Here is an 18349-nt window from a genome sequence, read left to right as displayed (position 1 = left end):
CACTTAATAAGCGAACTATGGATGGTTAATGCAGTTTTAAAGGATCACTTTTAGGAGGCCTACGCAAAGCCTATTTAGAAAAATGTCACATTTTTATAGTGTTTTTTTTGTCATTTTTTCGTGGTTTTTGTTTTGTCAGATGTTCAGCCAGATGTTAGGTGGATGTAGAAAGATAAAGCACCAAACAAACTGTGCATTTTTTTTTCTTCAAAACATAGGATGTATGGCAGTTTTTATGGAGATTTTGCATAGAATTTCTAGAATTTTCTAAAACAAGGCATTATAAAGATGTGTGAATAGAAATGCATGAAATGTATGGTTTTTTTTATAAACTGAAAATCCCTGTCAAAAAAACCTGTCTCTAAGGGTGTGTGCACACTATCAGTAAACACTGCAGGTGAGTACTTGTGCAGCATCCAACAGGCATGTTACAGCAGAGTGGATGGGACAGAGACACAGTTGGGACAGTATACACAGGGTTGTACTCATCCTTCTTCCTCCAAACACAGCGAGTGGAGTTGATACCAAAAAGTTATTTTTTGGCCTCATTTGACCACATGACCTTCTCACATGCCTCCCCTGGATCATCCAATTGGTCAGTGGTGAACTTCAAATGGGCCTGGATGTGTGCTGGCATGAGCAGGGGGATCTTGCGTGGCCTGCAGGATTTTAATCCATGAAAGGGTAGTGTGTTACTAACGGTAATGTTTGAGACTGTGATCCCAGCTCTCTTCAGATCACTGACCAGGATCTCCAGTATAGTTCCTTGCTGATTTCTGACCTTTTTCAAAATCATCTTTACCCCCACGAGACAAGATCTTGCATGGAACTCCAAACTGAGGAAGATTGACAGTCATCTTGTGTTTCTTCAGTTTTCTAATAATTGCACCAACAGTTGTTGACTTCTCACCAAGCTGATTGCCTATTGTCCTGTAGCCCATTCCAGCCTTGTACATGTCTACAATTTTGTTCCTGGTGTCCTTTACAGCTTTTTGGTCTTGGCCATGGTGGTGAGATTGGTGAGTGATTGAGTATGTGGACAGGTGTCTTTTATACAGGTAACGAGGTCAAACAGGTGCAAGTAATGCAGGTAATGAGTGCAGAGTAGGAGTGCTTCTTAAAAAAAACCTAACAGGTCTGTGAGAGCCAGAATTCTTGCTAGTTGGTAGGTGATCAAATACTTATTTCATATAATAAAATGCTATTTAATTATTTAAAAATCATACAATGTGATTTTCTGTTTTTTTCAGTTTAAGATTCTGTCTCTCACAGTTGATTTGTAGCTACAAGAAAAATTCCAGAGCTCTCCATTTTTTGTAGGTGGGAAAATTTACAAAATCGGCAGAGTATCAAATACGTATTTTCCCTACTGTATACAGTCATGACCTAAAGTGTTGGCACCTTGAAATTTTACCAGGAAACTAAGTATTTCTCCCAGAAAATTATTGCAATTGCATGTTTTGTTATATACCAGGGGCGTTCATTAAAGGTTTCCCCTGACCCACCTTCCTGTGGACTGAGAGCAATGAAACTTGGCACAGTTATTAGTCCTTTGCTACATAGGTGCCACCTAGGGACACACACTTCTCCCATCTCTTTAAGCAACTGTAAACACCACGCTTGCAGAAGTCGACAGGTTGCTCCAAAAGCCACGTTGTGACTTTGGAAATCAGAGTCTCGTCATCTGGAAAATGCTTGCCCTTCAAAAATAACTTAATTATTGAAAAGAGGTGGAAGTCCGATGGTGCGAAGTCAGGTGAATAAGGGGGATGCGGTAGAATTTCAAAGCCACAGGAGCATGCTTCCATTTGGGCAACATGTGAGTTGTGGACTGGTGCATTGTCTTGCAGAAGGCAGACACCTTCGGTGAGCATGCCACGTCTCCTGGTTTTGATTGCCTCCCAGAATTTCTGCAGCAGTGAAGCATAGTATGCCCCAGTGATCATGGTACCCTTTGCTAGGAAAACATCAGTACTACTCTGTGGTGGTCCAAAAATACCGTGAGCATGACCTTGCCTGCCGAGGGTTAGGCACGTGCCTTCTTTGGAGGCGGTGAGTCATGATGCTTCCATTGCATTGACTAGACTTTAGTCCTAGGATCATAGTGATGGACCCAGCTTTTATCCTGTGTGATCAGTCTGTTGAAAAAGTCCTCCTAGTTTCCATGGCACATTGTCAATAGAGCCTCAGAGCATTCGACTCGTTCCTGCTCCTGGAAAGGGGTGAGCAGCCAGAGAACCCAGCGAGTGGATACCTTATGCATGTCAAGATGGTCTTGGATGATTTTTTCCACAGACCCCACAATAATCTCTAAGTTTTAGGCTAGGTGGCGAATGGCTACGTGGCGATTTTCCAAAATGGCGACCTCCACTTGCTGGATGGTGTGTTCATCAATAGCAGAGTGGGGTCACCTTGGAATTGGAGCTGTTTGCAGTGAAGTCCGACCACATTTGAATTGATGATGCCAGTTCTTGGCTACATCACATTATGGGTAATCATCAACATAAACCTCTTTTATCTTATTGAAATTCTCCTTTGGTGTGCGGCCTTTCAAGTAAAGGAACTTGATGACTGCTCTGTATTCCACTGGGTCCATTATCAAACCTCACACCACTTCAGCACCTGTAAAATCAAGACCGTTACCAGTTCTGAGTTGCAAATTGGCACTAAACCTCTATAGAGACTTACTGTATATACTCGAGTATAAGCCGACCCGAGTATAAGCCGACCCCCCTAATTTTGCCACAAAAAACTGGGAAAACTTATTGACTCGAGTATAAGCCTAGGGTGGAAAATGCAGCAGCTACCGGTGAATTTCAAAATTAAAAATAGATGCTCCATACCGTTCATTATGGCCCCATAGATGCTCCACATAAAGCTGTGCCATATATAATGCTCTGCACCGTTCATTATGGCCCCATAGATGCTCCACATAAAGCTGTGCCACATATAATGCTCTGCACCGTTCATTATGGCCCCATAGATGCTCCACATAAAGCTGTGCCATATATACAATGCTCTGCACCGTTGCCCCATAGATAGCTGTGCCATATATGTAATGCTCTGCACCGTTGCCCCATAGCTGTGCCATATATATAATGCTCTGCACCATTGCCCCATAGCTGTGCCATATAGTGCTCTGCACCGTTGCCCCATAGCTATGCCATATATATATAATGCTCTGCACCGTTGCCCCATATCTGTGCCATATAGTGCTCTGCACTGTTGCCCCATAGCTGTGCCATATAGTGCTCTGCACCGTTGCCCCATAGCTATGCCATATATATAATGCTCTGCACCGTTGCCCCATAGCTGTGCCATATAGTGCTCTGCACTGTTGCCCCATAGCTGTGCCATATATATAATGCTCTGCACCGTTGCCCCATAGCTATGCCATATATATATAATGCTCTGCACCGTTGCCCCATAGCTGTGCCATATAGTGCTCTGCACCGTTGCCCCATAGCTGTGCCATATAGTGCTCTGCACCGTTGCCCCATAGCTGTGCCATACAGTGCTCTGCACCGTTGCCCCATAGCTGTGCCATATATATAGTGCTCTGCACTGTTGCCCCATAGCTGTGCCATATAGTGCTCTGCACTGTTGCCCCATAGCTGTGCCATATATATAATGCTCTGCACCGTTGCCCCATAGCTATGCCATATATATAATGCTCTGCACCGTTGCCCCATAGCTGTGCCATATAGTGCTCTGCACCGTTGCCCCATAGCTGTGCCATATAGTGCTCTGAACCGTTGCCCCATAGCTGTGCCATACAGTGCTCTGCACCGTTGCCCCATAGCTGTGCCATATATATAGTGCTCTGCACTGTTGCCCCATAGCTGTGCCATATAGTGCTCTGCACCGTTGCCCCATAGCTGTGCCATATATATAATGCTCTGCACCGTTGCCCCATAGCTGTGCCATATAGTGCTCTGCACCGTTGCCCCATAGCTGTGCCATATAGTGCTCTGCACCGTTGCCCCATAGCTGTGCCATATAGTGCTCTGCACCGTTGCCCCATAGATGCTCCACATAAATCTGTGCCATTGCTGCTGCTGCTGCAATATAAAAAAAACCACATACTCACCTCTCTTGCTTGCAGCTCCTCGCGTCCGGTCCCGGCGTCTCCCCGCACTGACTGATCAGGCAGAGGGCGGCGCGCACACTATATGCGTCATCGCGCCCTCTGACCTGAACAGTCAGTGCAGAGAGAGAGACGCCGGGAAGACAATGCGGCGCCCGGCATGTGGAACGAGGACAGGTGAATATGCCATACTTACCTGCTCCCGGCGTCCCGCTCCTTCCCCCAGACAGCTGGTCTCCGGTGCCGCAGCCTCTTCCTCTATCAGCGGTCACCGGCACCGCTTCATTAGAGAAATGAATAGGCGGCTCCGCCCCTATGGGAGGTGGAGTCCATATTCATTTCTCTAATGAGCGGTCCCACGTGACCGCTCAGGGGAAGAGCTGCAGCACCCGGAGACCGTGGGACGGGCAGGGGGAGCGACAGGATCGCCGGAACTAGGTGAGTATATGACAGTCCTCACCCGCCGACTCCACCACCGATCATGACTCCAGTATAAGCCGAGAGGGGCACTTTCAGCCCAAAAATTTGGGCTGAAAATCTCGGCTTATACTCGAGTATATACGGTATATCATTACTCATGTGCAGTTTCAGCATCCTGTGATAAATAGAAATGAGTCAGGGGAAATCTTTAATGAGCGCCCCTTGTACATGTTTATTTCCTTTGTGTGTAACAGCACAAAAAAGAAAAGTGTAAAAAAGGCAAAATAGACATAATTTCACACAAAACCCCAAAAATGGTCCAGACAAAATTGTTGGCACCCTCAACTTAATATTTGGCTGTATATTCTTTGGAATAAATAACTGCAATCATTCACTTCCTATAACCTTCAGCAAGCTTTTTACACCTCTCATCTGAAATTTTGGACCACTCTTCTTTTGCAAACTGATCAAGGTCTCTCATTTTTGAAGGGTGCCTTCTTCCAATAGCAATTTTAAAGGAAACCTGTCAGCAGGAGTGTGCTGAGTAACCTACAGACAGTGTCAAGTTTGCGCCATTATACTGATTAAATTGATGCCTCTGTTGATGAAATCCATCTTGTGATTGTTGTTTAATCTTTATTATCAGTTAATGAGATTCTCTTGCTCCGGGGCGGCCTGTGGTGTAGGTCTTTATGTGGTGCTCTGCTCAGCTATTCATGTGTATGGCTTCTGACAGGTCACTGATCACTCAGTGGCTTGCCCCCAATTTTACATAATGAATATTATAAATCAACTAAATCAGGTGGGGGAACACTCCAGCCAGTAAGAAGCGATTCCAAACAATGTTAAAAAAACAAACAAACAAAAAAAACAATTACTTTTATTAATTAATCAACATGTAAAAACAAATTAAAAAGGCAGGGCACAAAGCCTCCAAAAATGGAGGGGAAATCAACAGACGAAATATAAAGATATAGGTAAAGGTGGAGAGGCAAAAACGGTTCTAGAGTTAACAAGTAGCTAGTTCAGTCCAGGTGGGGGTCAAAGTCACAAGGACTTAAAATAAAGGCACTGCTGATAATGTGCCCTATGAATCAATCCAGTTGTATAATATACCTAGGTGCAGTCCCACTATAGGCTCTGCAATGTACACCAGGAGGAGTAAACCACTAGGGGAAGTTCAATATAGAACACATTGCATTCACCACCAGGGATCATGGGATTCTTAACTGAAGGCTGTATTAAACTAAAAATAATCCTTTTTCACCTACCACAAGATGCTGAGGGATGTGATACTGGCTGCGTTCCCCTCACACCCGGCGGGCGCCGTTTCGCTGCTCGCTTCTTCCTACGCCATCTTGCTAGAAAAAAAAATTGTCTCCACTAAGATGGCGCCAGCCTTGCCTGTGCAATAGTATCAGGGATCTGATAGATGCTTCATAGGCACCAGCAGCGCCATCTTGGAGGAGGCCGCCAGGTCCTGCACAGTTATATCTCTTGGATCGCCGATAGGGATCAGGTCACTGAGGGATCAATTACCTGTCAGAAGCCATACAGATGAATAGCTATGTAGAGCATGATATGAAGACCCCCAAGCACAAGCATATCATTCACTCAAAACTGAAAATAAAGATTAAATAACAACACGATGGATTTAGTCAACAAAGTTATCATTTTAATCATTATAATGGCGCAAACCTGACACTGTAGGTTACTTGACACAATCCTGCTGACAGGTTCCTTTAAGATTTCTCCACAGGTGTTCAGTGGGATTCAGATCCAGACTCATTGCTGGCGACTTCAGAACTCTCCTGCACTTTGTTTCCATCCATTCCTGGGTGCTTCTTGAAGTTTCTTTGGGGTCATTGTCCTTCTGGAAGACCTATGACTTAGTACGCAAACCCAGCTTTCTGACACTGGGCACTAGATAGTGATCCAAAATCCGTTGGTAATCTTCAGATTTCATGATGCCTTGTAGACAGTCGAGGCATCCAGTGCCAGACGAAGTAAAACAACCACAAAACATCTTTGAACCTTCACCATATTTGAGTGTAGGTGTTCTTTTCTTTGTAGGCCTCATTTCATTTTCGGTAAACACTACAATAATATGCTTAGCTAAAAATCTCTATCTTTGTCTCATCTGTCCATAAGACGCTTTCCCAGAAGGATTTTGGCTTACTCACATACATTTTGGCAAACCGCAAACTAGCTTTTTTATGTCTCTGTGTCAGCAGTGGGGTCTTCCTGGGTCTCCTGCCATAGCGTTTCATTTCATTCAAATGTTGATGGATAGTTCGTGCTTACACTGATGCACTCAGAGACTGCAGGATAGCTTGAACTTCTTTGGAACTTAATTGGGGCAGCTTATTCACCATCCAGACTATCCTGCGTTGCAACCTTTCATCAATTTTTCTCTGCAGTCCATATCCAGAGAAATTTGCTACAGTGCAATGGGTTGCTCATGAGGAGAACATAATTTTACCTCTATACAAGTCACTAGTTCGACCACACTTAGAATACTGTGTGCAGTTCTGGTCTCCGGTGTATAAGAAAGACATAGCTGAACTGGAGCGGGTGCAGAGAAGAGCGACCAAGGTTATTAGAGGACTGGGGGGTCTGCAATACCAAGATAGGTTATTACACTGGGGGCTATTTAGTTTGGAAAAACGAAGGCTAAGGGGTGAACTTATGTTAATGTATAAATATATGAGAGGACAGTACAAAGACCTTTCTGATGATCTTTTTAATCATAGACCTGAGACAGGGACAAGGGGGCATCCTCTACGTCTGGAGGTAAGAAGGTTTAAGCATAATAACAGACGCGGATTCTTTACTGTAAGAGCAGTGAGACTATGGAACTCTCTGCCGTATGATGTTGTAATGAGTTCATTACTTAAATTTAAGAGGGGACTGGATACCTTTCTGGAAAAGTATAATGTTACAGGGTATATACACTAGATTCCTTGTTAGGGTGTTGATCCAGGGAACTAGTCTGATTGCCGTATGTGGAGTCGGGAAGGAATTTTTTTCCCCAGTGTGGAGCTTACTCTTTGCCACATGGGGTTTTTTGCCTTCCTCTGGATCAACATGTTAGAAAGAAGGAATATAAACCAGCTCACCCGTGATGCATAAATCAATCTTCGAGAGCCCGGACCCGCTGTGTCCAGGCGTATAGAATCCAAAAAAGAAAAGAATGTCCAGCTTCACCGAATCCGTAAAAAAGAGTTTTCTTTATTCACAAACTTTTAAGCATAGATGATACAGACTTCAGCACGAGCCATATGGGTAAGAATCTCAACCCAATCTCTGGAAAAATTTTAAGCGTGCCAACACTTTCGGCCATGACTGTATAGAGCAGGAGTGACAAATGTGTTTTTATTAAAAGGGTTGTCCCATGACAGACATTTATGGTATCCTGAATGTCTAATAGGTTTGGGTCTCGGGGAAGCAAACAAACCTCCTGAATGGGGTTCTCAATCTTCATTTCCGATTGGCGCCTTTGCCAGTGACTGGAGAAATGGGTCTCTCTCTCTTTACGGCTATAGAAGTTCAAAATCCAACCAAGCCTACTTGCTCCATTCAAATTATGTGTGACTGAATTTGCACATGTTCAGTTTGCTGCTCTAGCCCTTCATCTAAATACCCAAGTCAAAGCTTGTTGATGCACCTCTAAGGACTCAACACTCAGAACACTTGCACATTACCCACCGCCAGCTACATGTGCTTTTCCTCATATGATCGTGCAGTGAAGAAGTGATTGGTGATGGTCCCAGCAGTGGGCCTCCAATGAGCAGAAATATACTATCTATCTTTTGAATAGGTGATGCTCTTAAAACATTTTTTGAATGGTGAATATAACATTACTTTAAGATATTTATTCATTTTGATTGTATCATGCATTTGCTGCAGGGTTGATGTATATTCAGGCTTCAGATATCCGACCACATCCTAATAGCGCTCTGTTATCTGTTAGAATACAATTTAGTGACAGTGCAGGTAACTGGAGACACTGGACTTATTAGAATGATGTGTAGACCTTGGCACTTCATCCCTCTGGTACATTACCCTGATGGTAGAATGAATAGGCACAACTGACCACTGGATTCAGATAGTATATCCCAGACTCTGGCGCTACTATCAGGATGGTGCAACCAAAAAACCGATTTGTCAGAACGGGCAACATATTTTTCATTGTTTGTCTGTCCAGTTTCCTCTCCTTGTTTGACAGGAATGGAACCAGTTGTGTCCTACCCCTGCTCTACCCGTCCGGCTGGCTGTGGGTTCATTTCTGAATGCTATTGTTATACTTCACATTCTTTGAGTTTTTCAGACTTCCAATGGGGTACCATATGTATGACACAGTTTTGCTTATTTCTCCATGTAAAATCTGGAACGTGCCGAGATCCTATAAAGGCTTGATGAAAAAAAACGAGTCAAAGTATGGTTTTGTATGTAAGCCTTTGCACATCAAATTACAGCCACATAGGCATGCATGTGTACATATACACCATTTAAATTCACAATCAAAATGTTATTTATATTATAAATTTATTATAGTACTATTGTTAGTGTATTATATATAGGGGTAACACAGTGGCTCAGTGGTTAGTTAGTGGAATTAACTGGCAATGCCTTCTTTCATTTAAAATAAGCTCTGGAGGTAGATTCTTGGGGAGATCTGAGTCTGGCTCATAGCTCTTAACATCTAATTTTCATATTAAGAAAATTGTGGATTTCTCTGGAATAAATCATAAGGTTGCAGATCTCAAAGTATCATTTTACTCAACTTTCCATGACATGCATTCCCATATAGACGACTTAGGAGGGACGATTGTACAGGCAGATTCTCTTTCAGGCGCTGCTGCCTTTAATTGTTACAACATACTATGTATTAACAAAGCCACCCATTAATTACATGTGTAATTAACACAAATTATGCAAATTTATGGAGACAATTATACATCTAAATAGCACTTTACTTACTTCCTTTATTTGACACACTCATAACTTACCGGAGTTATTGGAAGCTTGTATGAGTAGAACCAATTTATCTACAAGAACTAAAAACTTCTGAGATTTAATACTCCGTCGCTCTTGATTACCTTACTGTGAAAACGGATAGCTTTCAAATTAAAGCTGGCACCAGCCAGTCTGAAGGAAATATAGCCATCTTGTCTTTTGTATAATACATTACATTTTCATGCTTTAAATTAGATTAGAGATGGTCCATTCTTTCATTTAGGGCCCCTTCACACTGTGCAATCAAAGTCTGAACGAGCGTTCGATTTGTGACGTTTATCCGTCCTCGTTCCGAGGTTGCAAAGTGTGACATGGCGTTACGATTTGCGACGCAGCCCAGCATCGTACGATGTGAAAGAAAGAGCAGAACTTTCTTTCGTCGTAAATGTCTCGCTGTGGCGGTCGAAATCGTAGTATGTGACGGCGGTCATACGAGCTCGTAATGCGACTACGTGGGTTGGGCTTCCGCATACCTGTCTCCTGATTGGGCGTGACGTTTTAGCACGCCCATGCTGGTAATACGTCACGCTCGGAGTCGTAGGACTATGGCGGTGTGAAGGGTAGCGTACGATTGCGACGCGTGACGTTCACATCGCAACTACGTCAGAAAAAGCGTTAACATCGTAGAGTGTGACCGCTGGCTACGAGCTCGTACTGCGATGTCGAATATGACGCAAATGCGTCGTAATCGTAGCAGAATCGACCAGTGTGAAGGGGCCCTTAGTCCACTATGGCAAGTACTTTAATTACTTCATTAATTAGCAAAGTCTGAACTAAGGACAAAAAAAACTGATTCATCTCTGTCCACATGCTGCTGCTAAAAATAGAGAGCTTTCTAGTCAAATGGTTTAAATGGATATTTTCATCTTTAAAATCCTATCCCAATATGTACTAAGTGGAGTAATAATAATATTAGCAAATACTTCCAATAAGAAATGTAGTATCATTCTTCTGGTTAGCTGTGTTACTTACCCCATGTTCAGGACATTGCAGTAGATTTGGTATATATGGTTACAACCACTATCTGTCACTATATGAGTGAGCGTAACTATGGATACCTAAGCTACTGCAATGCCCTGCACATGGGGTGTGCAGGGCATTGCATAGTTGACCAGAAGAATGATACCTCCAATTAGAAATGTTGTATTTGCTAACATTACAGTATTACACACCTACTACCTACATATTGGCTAGGATCTTGGAGATGGGAATACCCTTTTAAGGGTCACCCGTCAGCTGGTTTATCATGTAGGAAGCATGAATTGGAGACTGACTCAATTATTGCAGCGGTATATGTTTCTCACCGACATGCAGCCAGCAATGACAGGTCCTGGTGTCTTCTCCGTGCCCCCCCATCCCCAGTGTTACAGGTCTCTTTATATACATACACACAATAGGAAGAGACCTGTCAATCTAGGGGAGCGACGCAGGGAGAAGCTGCCCAGGACTTGTCTCTTGGATTAGTCATCTTGTTTGCATCGTCTCTGGCTGTCATTTCAAAGTATGTTTTCTCTGCAGCCCTGCAGTGTTTCAAACGAAATCTGCATAGCTGAAATGATGGAACCAGTCTCTGATCCGTGTTGCCCATGTTTAGAACAGCATGGATTTGCTGACCGATTCCCTTTAACATGATTGTTAATAAACTATAAAAGTCTGTTTTTATTTTGGTATATTTATTATTTTTAGGTTTTTGATACTTCAAGTTATTATTAAAGAAATGTAATGGGTCTATTTAGTATATTAATATTCATGAGCTAGCCTTCAATGTCAAATTTGAGGACCTTCGACTACCAAAAAGGGAGTTCAAAGTCATAGCAAGCAGCACATCCCCCTTCTTTGTTTATAGGCAGAGTTCAAGGTCATGCTCCCAAATCTCAATACCAGGGCAGCCACTACCCTATGTACAAAGCTGTGGTTGGTGAACAATACAGGGATTAACGGTAACCAGTTGATTGATAGAAATTCCAGTAGTCGGAGCATCACCAATGTTTACAGCCTAATGAGATCGCATCAATATCAAATCTTGGAACAATCCTCTTACGTTACTGTACATACGTAAGTGCTGATCAGTGTTGTGAATTTTGTTTTTGGGCTCCCTCTGGTGGTTACTGGTGGTACTGGTTGACTGGTGTCTTGTTTTTTCCAGTGCACCTGTTTCCATTAGGAAATTGGGAGTCTCCTATTTAGTCTGGCTTCCCAGTCATTGCAGTGCCGGCAATCAATGTTATCAGAGCACCTTGTTGCTTGCTTCCTGCTCCAAGTCTGCAAGTCAGCTAAGTTGAATCTTTGGCTTTTGTGTTTGTTTTGTCCAGCATGCATTTTTATATCTCGTGCGGCTGGAAGCTCTAGTGATCTGGAATTGCTACTCCGGTGTCATGAGTTGACAACGGAGTTAAGGAAATTCCAGGATGGCTGTTCAGGGTTTTGAGGTGACCGCGAAGTCCTCTTTGGTATATTCCGCTATCTAGTCAGAGGGCCTCGCTTTGCTGAATCTATATTCATACTGCGTTTGTGTTTTCCTCTTACCTAACCATTATTATATGTGGGGGGCTACTATAACCTTTGGGGTTTCCCTGGAGGCAAGTCAGGTCTGTGTATTCCTCTATTAGGGGTAGTTAGTTCTCCGGCTGGCGCGAGGTGTCTAGAGACAACGTAGGCACACCCCCTGGCTATTTTTAGTTGCGTGTTAGGTTCAGTATCGCGGTTACCTAAGATACCATCCTTCCTAGAGCTTGTCCGTTTTTTGCCTAAGTCCCTGCCATTGGGAATCATGACAGTATTGCCGGCCTAATGTATTAAGAGTATTGGCTGAAGAAAGAGAGTAAAAAGAAGTTTCTGACACTTTTTTTTTTTTTTGCTCAGAAGTTCTCCTAGCCATAATTGCAGTCTGCTGTTTTGTTTTTTTTTCTCTCCTCTTAACCCCTGAATGGCTCAGATCTCTGCTGTTGAAAAATGGATATCCAGAGTTTAGCTTTAAACCTAAATGCTCTCGCTTCTAAGGTTCAAAATATCCAAGACTATGTTATGCATGCTCCTGTGTTTGAACCCAAGATCCCTATACCCGAGTTCTTTTCTGGAGATAGATCTCGTTTTTTGAATTTTAAGCACAATTGTAAATTGTATCTTTCTCTGAGATCTCGCTCCGCTGGAGATTCCGCTCAGCAGGTTAAAATTGTTATTTCCTTGTTGCGGGGTGACCCCCAGAATTGGGCATTTGCATTGGCACCAGGGGATCCTGCGCTGCTCAGTGTGGATGCGTTTTTTCTGGCACTGGGGTTGCTCTATGAGGAACCTAATTTGGAGATTCAGGCTGAAAAGGCCTTAATAGCCCTCTCTCAAGGGCATGATGAAGCTGAAATATATTGTCAAAAATTTCGAAAATGGTCTGTGCTTACTCAGTGGAATGAGTGCGCCCTGGCGGCAAATTTCAGAGAAGGTCTCTCTGACGCCGTTAAAGATGTCATGGTGGGATTTCCTACGCCCACAGGTCTGAATGAATCCATGACTATGGCTATTCAGATTGATCGGCGTTTACGGGAGCGCAAACCTGTGCACCATTTGGCGGTGTCTTCTGAGCAGGCACCAGAGATTATGCAATGTGATAGAATTCTGTCCAGAGGTGAACGGCAGAATTATAGGCGCAAAAATGGGTTGTGCTTCTACTGTGGTGATTCTGCTCATGTTATATCAGCATGCTCTAAACGCACAAAAAAGGTTGATAAGTCTTTTTCAATTGGCACCTTACAATCTAAGTTTATTTTGTCTGTAACTTTGATTTGTTCATTGTCATCTATCACTGTGGATGCCTATGTGGATTCTGGCGCTTCCTTGAGTCTTATGGATTGGTCCTTTGCCAGACGTTGTGGGTTTAGCCTAGAGCCTTTGGAAGTTCCTATCCCTCTGAAGGGTATCGACTCCACACCTTTGACTAGGAATAAACCACAATTCTGGACACAAGTGACTATGTGTATGACTCCTGACCATCGGGAGGTGATTCGCTTCCTTGTGTTGCATAACTTGCATGATGTCTTAGTGCTTGGATTGCCATGGTTGCAAACTCATAATCCAGTCCTCGACTGGAAAACAATGTCTGTGTTAAGCTGGGGATGTTGGGGGCCTCATGGGGAAGTACCTTTGGTTTCCATTGCTTCATCTACTCCCTCTGAAATTCCGGCATTTTTGTCTGATTTTTGTGATGTTTTTGAGGAGCCTAAACTTGGTTCTCTTTCCCCTCACAGGGATTGTGATTGCGCTATAGAATTGATTCCTGGCAGCAAGTTTCCCAAGGGTCGTTTGTTCAATCTGTCTGTGCCTGAGCATGCTGCTATGCGAGAGTATATTAAGGAGTCCTTGGAAAAGGGACATATCCGTCCATCCTCATCCCCTTTAGGAGCAGGTTTTTTTTTCGTGGGTAAAAAAGATGGCTCCCTGAGGCCCTGTATTGATTATCGCTTGTTGAATAAGATTACAGTCAAATATCAGTATCCTTTGCCACTATTGACTGATTTATTTGCTCGTATTAAAGGGGCAAAGTGGTTCTCTAAGGTTGATCTTCGGGGTGCGTATAATTTGGTGCGGATTAAGCAGGGAGATGAGTGGAAAACTGCATTTAATACGCCCGAGGGCCATTTTGAGTATTTGGTAATGCCTTTTGGTCTTTCTAATGCTCCTTCAGTCTTTCAGTCCTTTATGCACGATATTTTCCGTAAATACCTGGATAAATTTATGATTGTGTATTTGGATGATATTTTGATTTTTTCGGATGACTGGGAGTCGCATGTTCAACAGGTTAGGAAGGTTTTTCAGGTTTTGCGGTCCAATTCTTTGTTTGTAAAGGGTTCAAAGTGCATTTTTGGGGTTCAGAAGATCTCCTTTTTGGGGTATATTTTTTCCCCTTCTTCTGTTGAGATGGATCCTGTCAAGGTTCGGGCTATTTGTGATTGGACGCAGCCTACTTCCCTGAAGAGTCTTCAGAAGTTCTTGGGCTTTGCTAATTTCTATCGTCGATTTATAACTGGGTTTCCAAGTGTGGTTAGACCTCTGACTGATTTGACTAAGAAGGGTGCTGATGTTGTCAATTGGTCCTCTGCGGCTGTGGAGGCCTTTCGGGAGCTTAAGCGCCGCTTTTCTTCTGCCCCTGTGTTGCGTCAGCCTGATGTTTCGCTCCCTTTTCAGGTTGAGGTTGATGCTTCCGAGATTGGATCAGGGGCGGTTTTGTCGCAGAAAGGTCCCGATTGCTCAGTGATGAGACCATGTGCATTCTTCTCTCGAAAATTTTCGCCCGCCGAGCGAAATTATGATGTCGGTAATCGGGAGCTCTTGGCTATGAAGTGGGCATTTGAGGAGTGGCGTCATTGGCTTGAGGGTGCTAGACATCAGGTGGTGGTCTTGACTGATCACAAGAATCTGATTTACCTTGAGTCTGCCAGGCGTCTGAATCCTAGACAGGCGCGCTGGTCTTTGTTTTTCTCCCGGTTTAATTTTGTGGTTTCATACTTGCCGGGCTCGAAAAATGTGAAGGCAGATGCTCTTTCTAGGAGTTTTGAGCCTGACTCCTCTGGTGATTCTGAGCCTACGGGTATCCTTAAGGATGGAGTGATTTTGTCTGCTGTCTCTCCAGACTTGCGGCGTGCTTTGCAGGAGTTTCAGACTGATAGGCCTGATCGTTGTCCGCCTGGGAGATTGTTCGTTCCAGATGAGTGGACCAGTAGAGTCATCTCAGAGGTTCATTCTTCTGTGTTGGCAGGCCACCCTGGAATTTTTGGTACCAGAGATTTGGTGGCCAGATCCTTCTGGTGGCCTTCCTTGTCTCGGATGTGCGTACCTTTGTGCAGTCTTGTGGTGTTTGTGCTCGGGCCAAGCCTTGCTGTTCTCGAGCTAGTGGATTGTTGTTGTCCTTGCCTATTCCGAAGAGGCCGTGGACGCACATCTCTATGGACTTTATCTCGGATCTCCCGGTTTCTCAGAAAATGTCTGTCATTTGGGTGGTGTGTGACCGTTTTTCTAAGATGGTTCATTTGGTACCCTTGCCCAAATTGCCTTCTTCATCGGAGTTGGTTCCTTTGTTTTTTCAGAATGTGGTTCGTTTACATGGTATCCCGGAAAACATCGTTTCTGACAAGGGATCTCAATTTGTGTCCAGGTTCTGGCGAGCGTTCTGTGCCAGGATGGGCATTGATTTGTCTTTTTCGTCTGCGTTCCATCCCCAGACTAATGGCCAGACGGAGCGAACTAATCAGACCTTGGAGACTTATTTGAGGTGTTTTGTGTCTGCTGATCAGGATGATTGGGTCGCCTTTTTGCCGTTGGCAGAGTTTGCCCTTAATAATCGGGCTAGTTCTGCCACTCTGGTTTCTCCTTTCTTTTGCAATTCGGGGTTTCACCCTCGTTTTTCATCTGGCCAGGTGGAATCTTCGGATTGTCCTGGAGTGGACACTGTGGTGGATAGACTGCACCAGATTTGGAGTCATGTGGTGGACAATTTGAAGCTGTCTCAGGAGAAGACTCAGCTGTTTGCTAATCGTCATCGTCGTGTGGGTCAACATCTCCGTGTTGGGGACTTGGTGTGGTTGTCTTCTCGTTTTGTCCCTATGAAGGTCTCCTCTCCTAAGTTTAAGCCTCGGTTTATAGGTCCTTATAAGATTTTGGAGATTCTTAATCCTGTATCCTTTCGTTTGGATCTACCAGCATCTTTCACCATTCATAATGTCTTCCATCGGTCGTTGTTGCGGAGGTACGAGGTGCCGGTTGTTCCTTCTGTTGAGCCTCCTGCTCCTGTGCTGGTGGAGGGTGAATTGGAGTATGTTGTGGAGAAGATTTTGGACTCTCGCATTTCCAGACGGAGACTTCAGTATTTGGTTAAATGGAAGGGATACGGTCAGGAGGATAATTCTTGGGTGACTGCCTCTGATGTTCATGCTTCGGATTTGGTTCGCGCCTTTCATAGGGCGCATCCAGATCGCCCTGGTGGTTCTCATGAGGGTTCGGTGCCCCCTCCTTAAGGGGGGGGTACTGTTGTGAATTTTGTTTTTGGGCTCCCTCTGGTGGTTACTGGTGGTACTGGTTGACTGGTGTCTTGTTTTTTCCAGTGCACCTGTTTCCATTAGGAAATTGGGAGTCTCCTATTTAGTCTGGCTTCCCAGTCATTGCAGTGCCGGCAATCAATGTTATCAGAGCACCTTGTTGCTTGCTTCCTGCTCCAAGTCTGCAAGTCAGCTAAGTTGAATCTTTGGCTTTTGTGTTTGTTTTGTCCAGCATGCATTTTTATATCTTGTGCGGCTGGAAGCTCTAGTGATCTGGAATTGCTACTCCGGTGTCATGAGTTGACAACGGAGTTAAGGAAATTCCAGGATGGCTGTTCAGGGTTTTGAGGTGACCGCGAAGTCCTCTTTGGTATATTCCGCTATCTAGTCAGAGGGCCTCGCTTTGCTGAATCTATATTCATACTGCGTTTGTGTTTTCCTCTTACCTAACCATTATTATATGTGGGGGGCTACTATAACCTTTGGGGTTTCCCTGGAGGCAAGTCAGGTCTGTGTATTCCTCTATTAGGGGTAGTTAGTTCTCCGGCTGGCGCGAGGTGTCTAGAGACAACGTAGGCACACCCCCTGGCTATTTTTAGTTGCGTGTTAGGTTCAGTATCGCGGTTACCTAAGATACCATCCTTCCTAGAGCTTGTCCGTTTTTTGCCTAAGTCCCTGCCATTGGGAATCATGACAGATCAGTAAAAGCAAAAATGAAGGAGATTTTCCATTGTGTACACTTGTATTACTTGTCACTCATCACAAAGAGGTAAGAAGAGCTCCTATCATGAACTCAGCAGTCTCATAACTATTATTTTCGGGCTCCTATTAGCCAAACAGCACAAAAATTGTATCGACTTTAATGGCCGATCTATGCACATTTTAGTTGTAAAATAAAGTTACATTAAAGGGGATGTCCGATACTTTGATATTGATGGCATATATTCTTAGGATAGGTCAATAGTATCAGATCTGTGTGGATCGCATCATTTTCACCAGCATCATGCAGCACTGTGAATCACCTATGCTGTCAGTGGCCTTCTGTTGGATGTCATTATTTCTTTACTCCATGCTGTGAGACTGTATTATTAGTAATCTGCAGATTGATGCACGAAACCTCATCGCAGTTGTTACGTTCAGATAGATGATATAGTATACTTATATTGCGGATATGAACACCATCTCTTACAAAAGACATGCAAAGATTAAATTAGCAGCACACCAGCCACCCAGCACTTTATCTAATGCACAAGAGGGACGTTTATGGAAAGTGTTCTTGATGTTACAGCACATATAATATAATTTATATTGCAGTGAAATGACATTTAAGTAGCTATTATAGTGGTACTTATAACTCTCTGCTTTGGCTAAAGCTGTGTATTATGTTCTTAAAAAGAGTGTGCATCATGAATGTATTCAAGCCATGCTTCGTCTCTGTTCACATGTTAAGTTTTAAGATGTTTTTTTTTTATTTCAGTTAGTACGTAACCCAACTAAATAAATCTCCACAGGGCTGCCACCTGGAATTTCAGGGCCCCATACTGGCAACATTTCCAGGCCCCCTTGAGACTCCACCCAGGCTCCACGCCAGCTCCGCTTTCACTCCAGCTCCACTTCCTCGAACCTTCCACAGTCCAACCGCCCACGCTTGGAAAAACTCCAATTCTGCACTATGTCCTCACCAATAACACATTAACAGTTGCCATTGAACACCATATCACATACATAGCCATCAGCTTTTCTTTTAGCCAAAAGATTTGTATAGCTTCCACCATGACAAGGTAGACTCTTTTGGCCGGGC

At 43.8% G+C, this 18349-nt stretch overlaps 1 protein-coding gene across 2 annotated transcripts in view; it reads left to right on the top strand.

Annotated features, from left to right (window-relative positions):
- The window catches only part of AFF3 (ALF transcription elongation factor 3), a 688775-nt gene that overhangs the window by 234048 nt on the left and 436378 nt on the right, over positions 1 to 18349 (top strand). The gene's annotated exons all lie outside the window — the stretch shown is intronic.

Source organism: Ranitomeya variabilis, chromosome 3, assembly GCF_051348905.1.
Source record: "Ranitomeya variabilis isolate aRanVar5 chromosome 3, aRanVar5.hap1, whole genome shotgun sequence".
Classification (NCBI taxonomy): Eukaryota; Metazoa; Chordata; class Amphibia; order Anura; family Dendrobatidae; genus Ranitomeya; species Ranitomeya variabilis.
The sequence above is the reverse complement of the archived record's forward strand: the minus strand, read 5'-3'. Positions and strand labels throughout refer to the sequence as shown.